This window comes from Notolepis coatsorum (genome assembly GCF_963971535.1).
Source record: "Notolepis coatsorum genome assembly, chromosome: 3".
NCBI classification, from domain to species: Eukaryota; Metazoa; Chordata; class Actinopteri; order Aulopiformes; family Paralepididae; genus Notolepis; species Notolepis coatsorum.
In genome coordinates, this window is record NC_140167.1 from 143,616,512 (window position 1) to 143,625,480 (window position 8,969).

Consider the following 8,969-nt stretch of genomic DNA (forward strand, 5'->3'; position numbering starts at 1 on the left):
TGGTGTTTTTCCAAACATTCATGTTTGTTTTTGATAAAGTAGTTTGTCAGTTGTATGTGTTTTTTTTATTTGATTTGAAATCTTTATTTCGAACATGCAATGAATACAAACAAACAATAACAAAAGCAAAACAACTCAATCTACATGTTCGAAAAGGAGTAGGAAGAAGTATACACTTATTTAATCCTACCCCTTTTCCACTACTCAAATGAGTGTAGGCCTACTATTTTAAAACATAAAAAAAAAAAAAAAAAAAAATATATATATATATACATGCAAAACAAAAAACAAAAACTATATATGTAAAACATGAAAGAAATAAAATAGAAAACAAAATAAAAATGTAAACACCCGTGAATATCAAGTCCCTTCCTCATCCCTGTACCTTGTGAACATAATTTCCTTATACATCAGTTTGAATTGTCTCATGTTTGGACATTGCTTTAGCACCACATTTAGACTGTTCCACAGTTTCACTCCACATATCGAGATGCAGTGTTTTCTCATGGTAGTGCGTACGTTTAGCACTTTTAAATTGTGTTCTCTCCTCAGATTATAACCCCCCTCCCTATCAAAGAACAATTCTTGAATGTGCATGACTTTTTGCTTTATACATTAATTGTGCCGTTTTAAATTCCACAAGATAATTTAACTTCAATGTCTTTGACTCCAAAAACAATATGTTGTTAGTGTGATCACGATAACCTGCAATGTGAACTATCCTTATGGCCCTTTTTTGGAGTATAAAAAGTGGTTGTAGTGTAGACTTATAATTGTTTCCCCAGACTTCAGCACAGTAATTAAAATATGGTAAAACTAGTGAACAGTAGAGAATGTAGAGTGATTTTCTATCCAGAATGTGCTTTACTTTACTCATGACTGAAATGCTTCATGAGAGTTTAGATTGGACATGTTTTATGTGAGGTTTCCAACAGATTTTATGGTCTATTATTACACCTAGGAATTTATTTTCATAAACTCTTTCAATAATCACATAATTTATTTTAACTTGTACCTGAGTATCCAATCTACAGTTTCCAAACAACATAATTTTAGTTTTGCTCAAGTTCAATGATAATTTGTTTCTATCAACGCCCTACCCAAAGCTGTAAAGGAATGTGGATCACTACCCACTTTCAAAACCTCTCTCAAGGGACACCTACGGGAGACTGCAATTCAACACTGGCCCCTGTAAATATCCTAACCCAACCCCCTCCAATGTACAGTCATTTACCTAGTATGGTTTTGTCAATAGTTCAATGTACAATTGTGTTTGTTTGTACAGTGTCTCCTCCCCCCCCCCCTCAATGTACAGTGTTACTTGTTTATACAGTGTGCCCCCCGCCCCCCCCCCCCCCCCAACCACCTCCAATGTAAATTACCCAGTATGGTTGTCAATATCCCAATGTACCCAACCCCCCCCACCCAACCTCCTCCAATGTACAGTTTCTACGTCAAATGTATATACTCCCTTTTCTTGACTCCTTCTGTATCACAAAAAGTACTGTATTTGCAAATCTGGTATGTCATAAATGTATAGATGTAGCAGTACTGACTATCTGTATGTCATGTATGTCATATATGTCTATATGAATTGAAAATGGGGGACCCTGATGGAAACAAGACAAACGTCTTTCTCAGGTCTGCATCCCCTTAACAATTGTATGTATTGAGCCGTACTGTATTGTACCCATTCTGCAATCTGTTAAATAAAGTTTTCATTCATTCATTCAAACCATTCCTTCAATGTCTTCATTTCAGATGTGATGACCTCTAAAAGCTGCTGGACATTCTCACCAGAAAAAAAAAGATTAGTGTCATCCGCAAATAAAATACATTTAAATATATTGGATACTTTACATATCTCGTTAATGTACAAGATGAACAGTTTTGGACCCAACACTGACCCCTGGGGGACACCACAAGCAATGTCCAAACATTCAGATTTATAATCTCTCATTGTCACAAATTGTTGTCTTTTATTTAGATAGCTTCTCACCCAGTCCAATACTACCCCCCTGATCCCATATCTCTCCAATTTCCTGATTAATATATCATGATTAATAGTATCAAATGCTTTTTTTAGGTCAATGAATACTCCAGCTACATGTTTTTTTCTGATCTATGGAATTTGTGATTTTTTCAATGAGTTCTATTAACGCTAGTGATGTTGACCGGTGTGTTCTGAATCCATACTGGCTATCGGTGAGTAAATTATGTTTATCAATGAATTTATCTAATCTGTTGTTGAAGAGTTTTTCTAATATTTTTGAAAACTGAGGAAGTAGAGAAACAGGCCTATAATTTGTGAAGTGGTGTTTATCTCCAGTCTTGAACAGAGGTATGACTTTTGCTATTTTCATTTTATTCGGAAATCGACCAGTTTTGAATGATAAATTGCAGATGTGTTTAAGTTTAAGTTTATTTGGATCCCCATTAGCCACAGCAGTGCTGGGGCTATTCTTCCTGGGGTCCATAACACATAAAATACAGTTACAGACTTATACACTCACAACATTTACATGTCATACAGACAATTAAAACAACAATAAAAACCCTAATCAAATTCATAATACAATATAACAATATATACGCCTTATGAATTCATAATACAATACAATAATACCTACTCATAATTCATTCATAATACAATACAGCATAATATACTATTTAGCTTTTACATACATTATCTATGTTCATATCAGCCAATTATACAATATTTTAATAATATATCCCTATCAGACACATGCCTTTTCATCCATATATACCTATCCCTTTATCAGACACATACATTTTCATTTACGTACACACAATCTATTAGGGAATGTCAATTTCTTTGGTTGAAAATGTTGTTTTACCACGATTTTTAAACGACATTTACTATTCTCCTGCTTAACATGTCTGGGAAGAGAGTTCCATTCCTGCATACCACGGAACATGACAGTTCGCTTCATTGCATTCGACCTCACTTTTGGAAGTGTAAAACCTCGTGCAGAAGCATGTCTGGTGGAATGGTTGTGTCTGTCAAGACTTATAGATAAATTGTTATATAAAATTGAGGGGATCTTTGTAACAAGAATATTCCTAGTGAATACAAGGAGTGAGCAGAGTAATTTATGTTTGACAAGAAACCAAGTTAAACAACTGTGCATCGCTGCAACATTAGTTCTGTACTCACAGCGAAGCGCTATACGTGCTGCTTTGTTTTGTACCATTTGTAATTTTTTCAGTTTATTCGTCGTTACATTCGACCATACTGCAGGACAATAGTCAAGATTTGACAAAACCAGAGCTTGAATTACCTGTTTGATAGAATTTAGTGGTAACAAATGAGCACATCTTTTAACAACAGAAATCCCTCTTCCCATTTTCACTACTATATTGTTTATATGGTGTGACCATGACAATTTACTGTCTAATGTTACCCCTAGGAGTTTAGTCTCCTGGACTTGATTAATTACCACATCACTTATCAAAAGTTTCAAGACTGGGTTCGTTCTTAGAGTATGGTTTGAACCGAAAATGATGCTACTTGTCTTTGATATGTTTAGAACTAGTTTGTTATTCTTTATCAATTCCATCACTGATTGCAACTCTGCCTTTAGGACCGTATTTAATTCATTGGCTGTTGAGGCTGATGTGTAAATCGTTGAATCATCCGCATACATAGAAATATAGGACTTATTTAGGACAAGAGGCATGTCATTTGTAAATATGGTGTAGAGCAAAGGCCCAAGGCAACTTCCTTGGGGTACTCCACACCTTACCGTTTTAACTTCTGAGTAACTCCCATTAAAAAAAACTATTTGTTTCCGGTTTGCTAAATAAGTTTGCATCCAAGATAGTGCAGATGAGGAGAAACCGTAACATTCAAGTTTTTTAAGTAAGAATTTGTGATCTATGATGTCGAATGCTGCAGTAAAATCAAGCAAGACAGCTCCAACCATTTTCTTTTTATCTATCTCTTTCAGCCAATCATCCGTCATTTGGGTTAAAGCAGTCGCTGTTGAATGTCCTTCACGATATGCATGTTGAAAATCAGGGGTCAATGTGTTAAAAGAAAAGTAGCATTTAATCTGTTCACTTACTATTCTTTCCATCAGTTTACTTAAAACTGGCAGTAAACTTATGGGACGACTATTAGATCCTGAGAATCGCAATTTCAAATTTGTTGGCAGTGGTATTACTTTGGCAGTTTTCCACTGTTGCGGATACAAACATTCACTAAAGGATTGATTTATAATATGACAGATAGCAGGGGCAATTAAATCAGGGACCAATTTCAGAAGTTTCCCATCAAGACCGTCAACACCTGGTGGTTTGTTTTTAGTGGTACTTAACATATGTTCTACATTACTTATAGCACACTATCAAAATTAAATTTACAATTTTTATCTTTCATTATTTTATTCTTTATTAATAAATAAGATTTTTCATTATCTATTGTTTGCATATTATTCCTTAAATTATCTACTTTTCCAATAAAATAATTGTTAATATGATTAGCAATCTCAACTGGTTTGGTGAGGAATTTTCCTTCTGTTTCTAGAAAGGATGGGGTAGGTTTCTTATTCCTGCCCATTATTTCATTTAGAGTATTCCATAATAATTTACTGTAATTTTTTATATAATTAAACCTATTTTCATAATACAATTTCTTCTTCTTTTTATTACATTTTGTAACAACATTTCTTAATTTACAATATACCTCCCAGTCTGATTTATAACCTGATGTATTTGCTATTAATTTAGCTCGATTACGTTCTATCATATATTCTTTTAGTTCATCATCCAACCATGGTGTTCTGACGCTTCTGACGGTAAACTTTCTCAATGGTGCATGTTTGTCAACAAGTGGCATAAAAATTGTATCAAATTCCCCATAGAGATTTTTCAGGATCTTTTTGTTCATGCTATAGATGCTATGTTTTTTTCAGGATCTTTTTGTTCATGCTATAGATGCTATGTTGTTGTTGTCTATTAAACCATAGTAACTGGTGACTTTTTGACATGAATGTGTCCATATGACCTTTCTATGATACCTTTGACATATGACTTCCTACCATATCTCAGTCTGACATAAGATTTGGGGCTTAGCTGAGACTGTCAACCCAGTATTACCTTTGTTTAGGCTATGTATCTATCAAATATTTTTTTTCCCCTCTTTGAACTTTATTGCATTTAAAACGTTTTTTAATGTACATTTACATTATGTATCAATATTGAATAATGTCATTGTTTTTTTTCTCTCTTCTTTTATAGCACTTTGTAACTTTGGTTTGTGTGCTTTACAAATAAATATTATTTCAATGTCGAAAATTTGGCGGCATTCCCTTAATAAACTACTTCATAGTAATTTAAAGCCATCAGCATTTCATTCTGAGAGTATATGGTGTTACATGCGGTTTCTTATTTTCTCAGTAGTATTCCATTCCATTTTTATATTTAACATTTTTATATTTAACATTTTTATATTTGATATTTACACGTCTTTTGCCGCGAGGATGGGAGGGGAACAGAATCCTGTCCCCCTTGCATCCTCTGCAAAAGACCCCCAACAAATCCCCCCGTGCAATCCTGCCGAATGTCTGCCCCTGCTGCATGTCCAGGGACATTCGCCGGTCGGGATACAAATTATATCGGTGACACCTGTCTGCTCCCATCATGCACTTAAATGAGCCGACACCGGCTCATACATAGATACGGGCTCATGGGCTCATAGACCACGCAACACTTCCGGGATTCTGAAATCATGGCTGAAATAAGACAAATGTGTATTAACGGTAAGGCAAACATCCTATGTTTCTCTGAAACAAAACTTGACGAGTCAGTAAAAGACCCTGAAATAGAAATAGAAAACGACTCAATCGTCAGAAATGATAGAAACAGTGGGCGGCTAGGTGGTGTAGTGGGCAAGGCGCTCGCCACCAATGCAGGAGACGCTGGGTTCGAGCCCAGCTCTCCGCATTGCTATCAGCTTGGCTGGTCGTTCATACTAACACAATTGGCAGTGTTAGGGGTGGGAAAACTGATGGGTGGGGATCGGACGTTGTGGACAGCGACTCCTACAGGTCGGTTGGTGCGCCTGCAGAATCAGGAAGCGACGGGGGCGGCGTGTCCCTCCCACGCAGACCCCTGCCGCTGAGAGATCGCGCTGTGCAGGTGAAAAGATGCGACGGCTGCTTCCTCGAGTACCGGAGGGGACACGTGATGTAAAGCTTCGTCCACATTGCAGCCGGCTTGTGGGAGGCATGGCCTAACAGCGTTCGAGACAGGGGAGGGTAGAATTGGACGATACGAAATTGGGATGGGAGAAAAATAGAAAATGGGAGAAAAAGTAGATAAAAAAAAGAAATGATGGAAACAGGCGGTCAGGTGGCGTAGCGGAGATTGCACTCGTCACCAATGCAAGAGGCTGCGGTCTCGACTCCCGGAGTCAGCATTTCAGTTCAGTTCAGTTCAGAGTTTTTATTTGCCACATGGAATAATACAATCATAGTTTCTTCATTAAAAAAAAATCATAAATAGTCATTCCATGGACAAAAGGAGCAGGAAGAAGAATAAATCTTATAGTTACCTGCCCCTTATTCCTAAACTAACATGTATTTTCTTAATGGTCGGCGTACAACCTTATTTACAAAAATAATCATTTATACCATTATAAAATAAACACAATCCACAGTTAAACAAGACAAATTTAAATAATAATAATATTAATGATAAAGAATAAAGAAGAAAAGAAAGAGAAGAGAACAAAAAATAAAAGATCTCACTATTCAGATCACATTTTGATTTTCATACTGACTAAATTTTTTTTTTTTATACATTTTTTTGAATTGATAAACACTGTTACATCCCTTAAGCTCGCTATGGAGAGAATTCCACAACTTTACACCAATAACTGAAGGACACATCATTGCCTTGGCTTGGGCTGATCGCTATACTAACTCGTTTGGCTGGGTTAGGGGGAGGGAAGCCGTGGGTGGGAAACTGGCGTTGTGGACAGCGACGCCTACAGGTCAGGTCTGGGCGCTTGCTCAGCGGAGGCAGGACTTGAGGAAGGCAGCGTGAAGCTTCACCAATGAGAGCCCTTGCTGCCAGGTGAGAAGAGAGCCACTGGCTGTCGCTGCACGTGTCGGAGGAAGCGTGCCGATACTTCAGGGTTCCCTTGTACCGACCAGTAGGAGAACATGCGCACAACAACCAGGTAGGGGAGGGGGGGAATTGGCACAATGACTAAAATTGGGACGGGGAGAAAAACAGAAAAATCTGAGAAAGAGAGATACAAAAAATAAATAAAAAATTATAGAAACAAGTATGGAGGTGGTGTCTGCATGTATACACAAAGATACCAAATGCATTAACCGTACTGATCTGAATCATAATGCAATTGAAACGGTATGGGTTGAAATTCTGTTTGAAAGGGCTAAGACTACTAGTCCGCACCATCTACAGACTGCCGGAACAGAGTGGCTTTTATGATACATTTTATGGGTGTTTAGCTGGGGTTGAAGATGTAGAAGGAAATTCGTATTAGAGACTGGAACCCGGATATGCAACGTAAAGAAGCACCCGTTTCCAAGTCCTTCAGTAGGTTTTGTGATCTGCACGGTATCAGCCAGCTAATCACCCAACCCACAAGAGTGTGTGATTCAACACAAACTACCATTGATCTCATTCTGACCTCTGACAAGTCCAGGATCTCCAATAAAGGGGTTATAGCATGCGGCTTAAGCGATCATTATATGATATTCTGTACCCGCAAAAAGCTAAGACAAAAGGCCGGCTGTGACAAAACAGTCACATCTAGGGACCTCAAAACCTACTCTAGTGAGGCCTTTAACCAAGAACTGGAGAGCCTGGACTGGTCAGATGAGCTCAGTGGTACACTAGTTAAAGAAACATGGCTTGGATTCAAAACCAAATGAACAACAATACTTAACAACATGGCCCCCCTAAGAACCACCAGGGTTCAAAATTGTGCTGAGCCATGGATGCACTCAGACATACTGACCTCTATGAAAACCAGACAAAAAAATGCTCTTAACTTCATAAAAGTCAGTCAAAGCTTGCCAAAAGCTCAAACAGTGATCTCCAAGCCCACGTGGTTGAACTCAAAGAAACAGGCTAAGAAACTATGTAAACACCATGATCAAATCTGCAAAAACAAATCATCAATGACAAAGCTGAGGAAAACAAAAACAACCCCTGTGAACTTTGGAAATTACTCAACAATCAACTAGGCTGCAGTAAAAAACTAAAAACCAGATTTACAAACATCAACATAAAGACAAAACACTCATCACAGAAAAGCTGGATGTGGCCAACTACTTAAACATTTTCTTTACTAACATAGCCACAACACTGGTTAATAAACTACCCTCCCACTCTTGGCATTTTGGGGTAGAACACATCCTAGCCTTCTACAAAAACCTAGGGATCCACAAAGACGCCTTCAAACTCAAAATGGTAACAGATGAGGTGCTAAAAAAACTGAGCGCCCTCCAACCTAACAAGGCCACTGGCCATGACAATATCCCCTCCAAATTCCTTAGAGACTCAGCAGCTATCACCCACATAATAAATCTCTCCATAAAACAGGAATACGTCCCCAAAGACTTAAAAATTGCAAGAGTGACCCCCTGCACAAAAAAGGCAGCAAATTAGACCCAGGCAACTACGGCCCTGTTTCTATTCTTACTTCCATCTCGAAAGTTATAGTAAAAAATTGTCTACGAACAGGTTGAAAAGTACCTTGCGCTAATCTACGAATTCCAATATGGCTTCAGAACATCCCACTCCACTGACACATGCCTTCTCTATTTGAACGACCACATCAAACAGGAGGTGGATGCGGGCAAATACTGTGGCATGGTCATGCTGGACCTCCAAAAGGCTTTTGACACTGTCAATCACTCCATTCTGATTGACAAGCTAAAAGCAATTGGTTTTGATAGTTCATCAGTGAG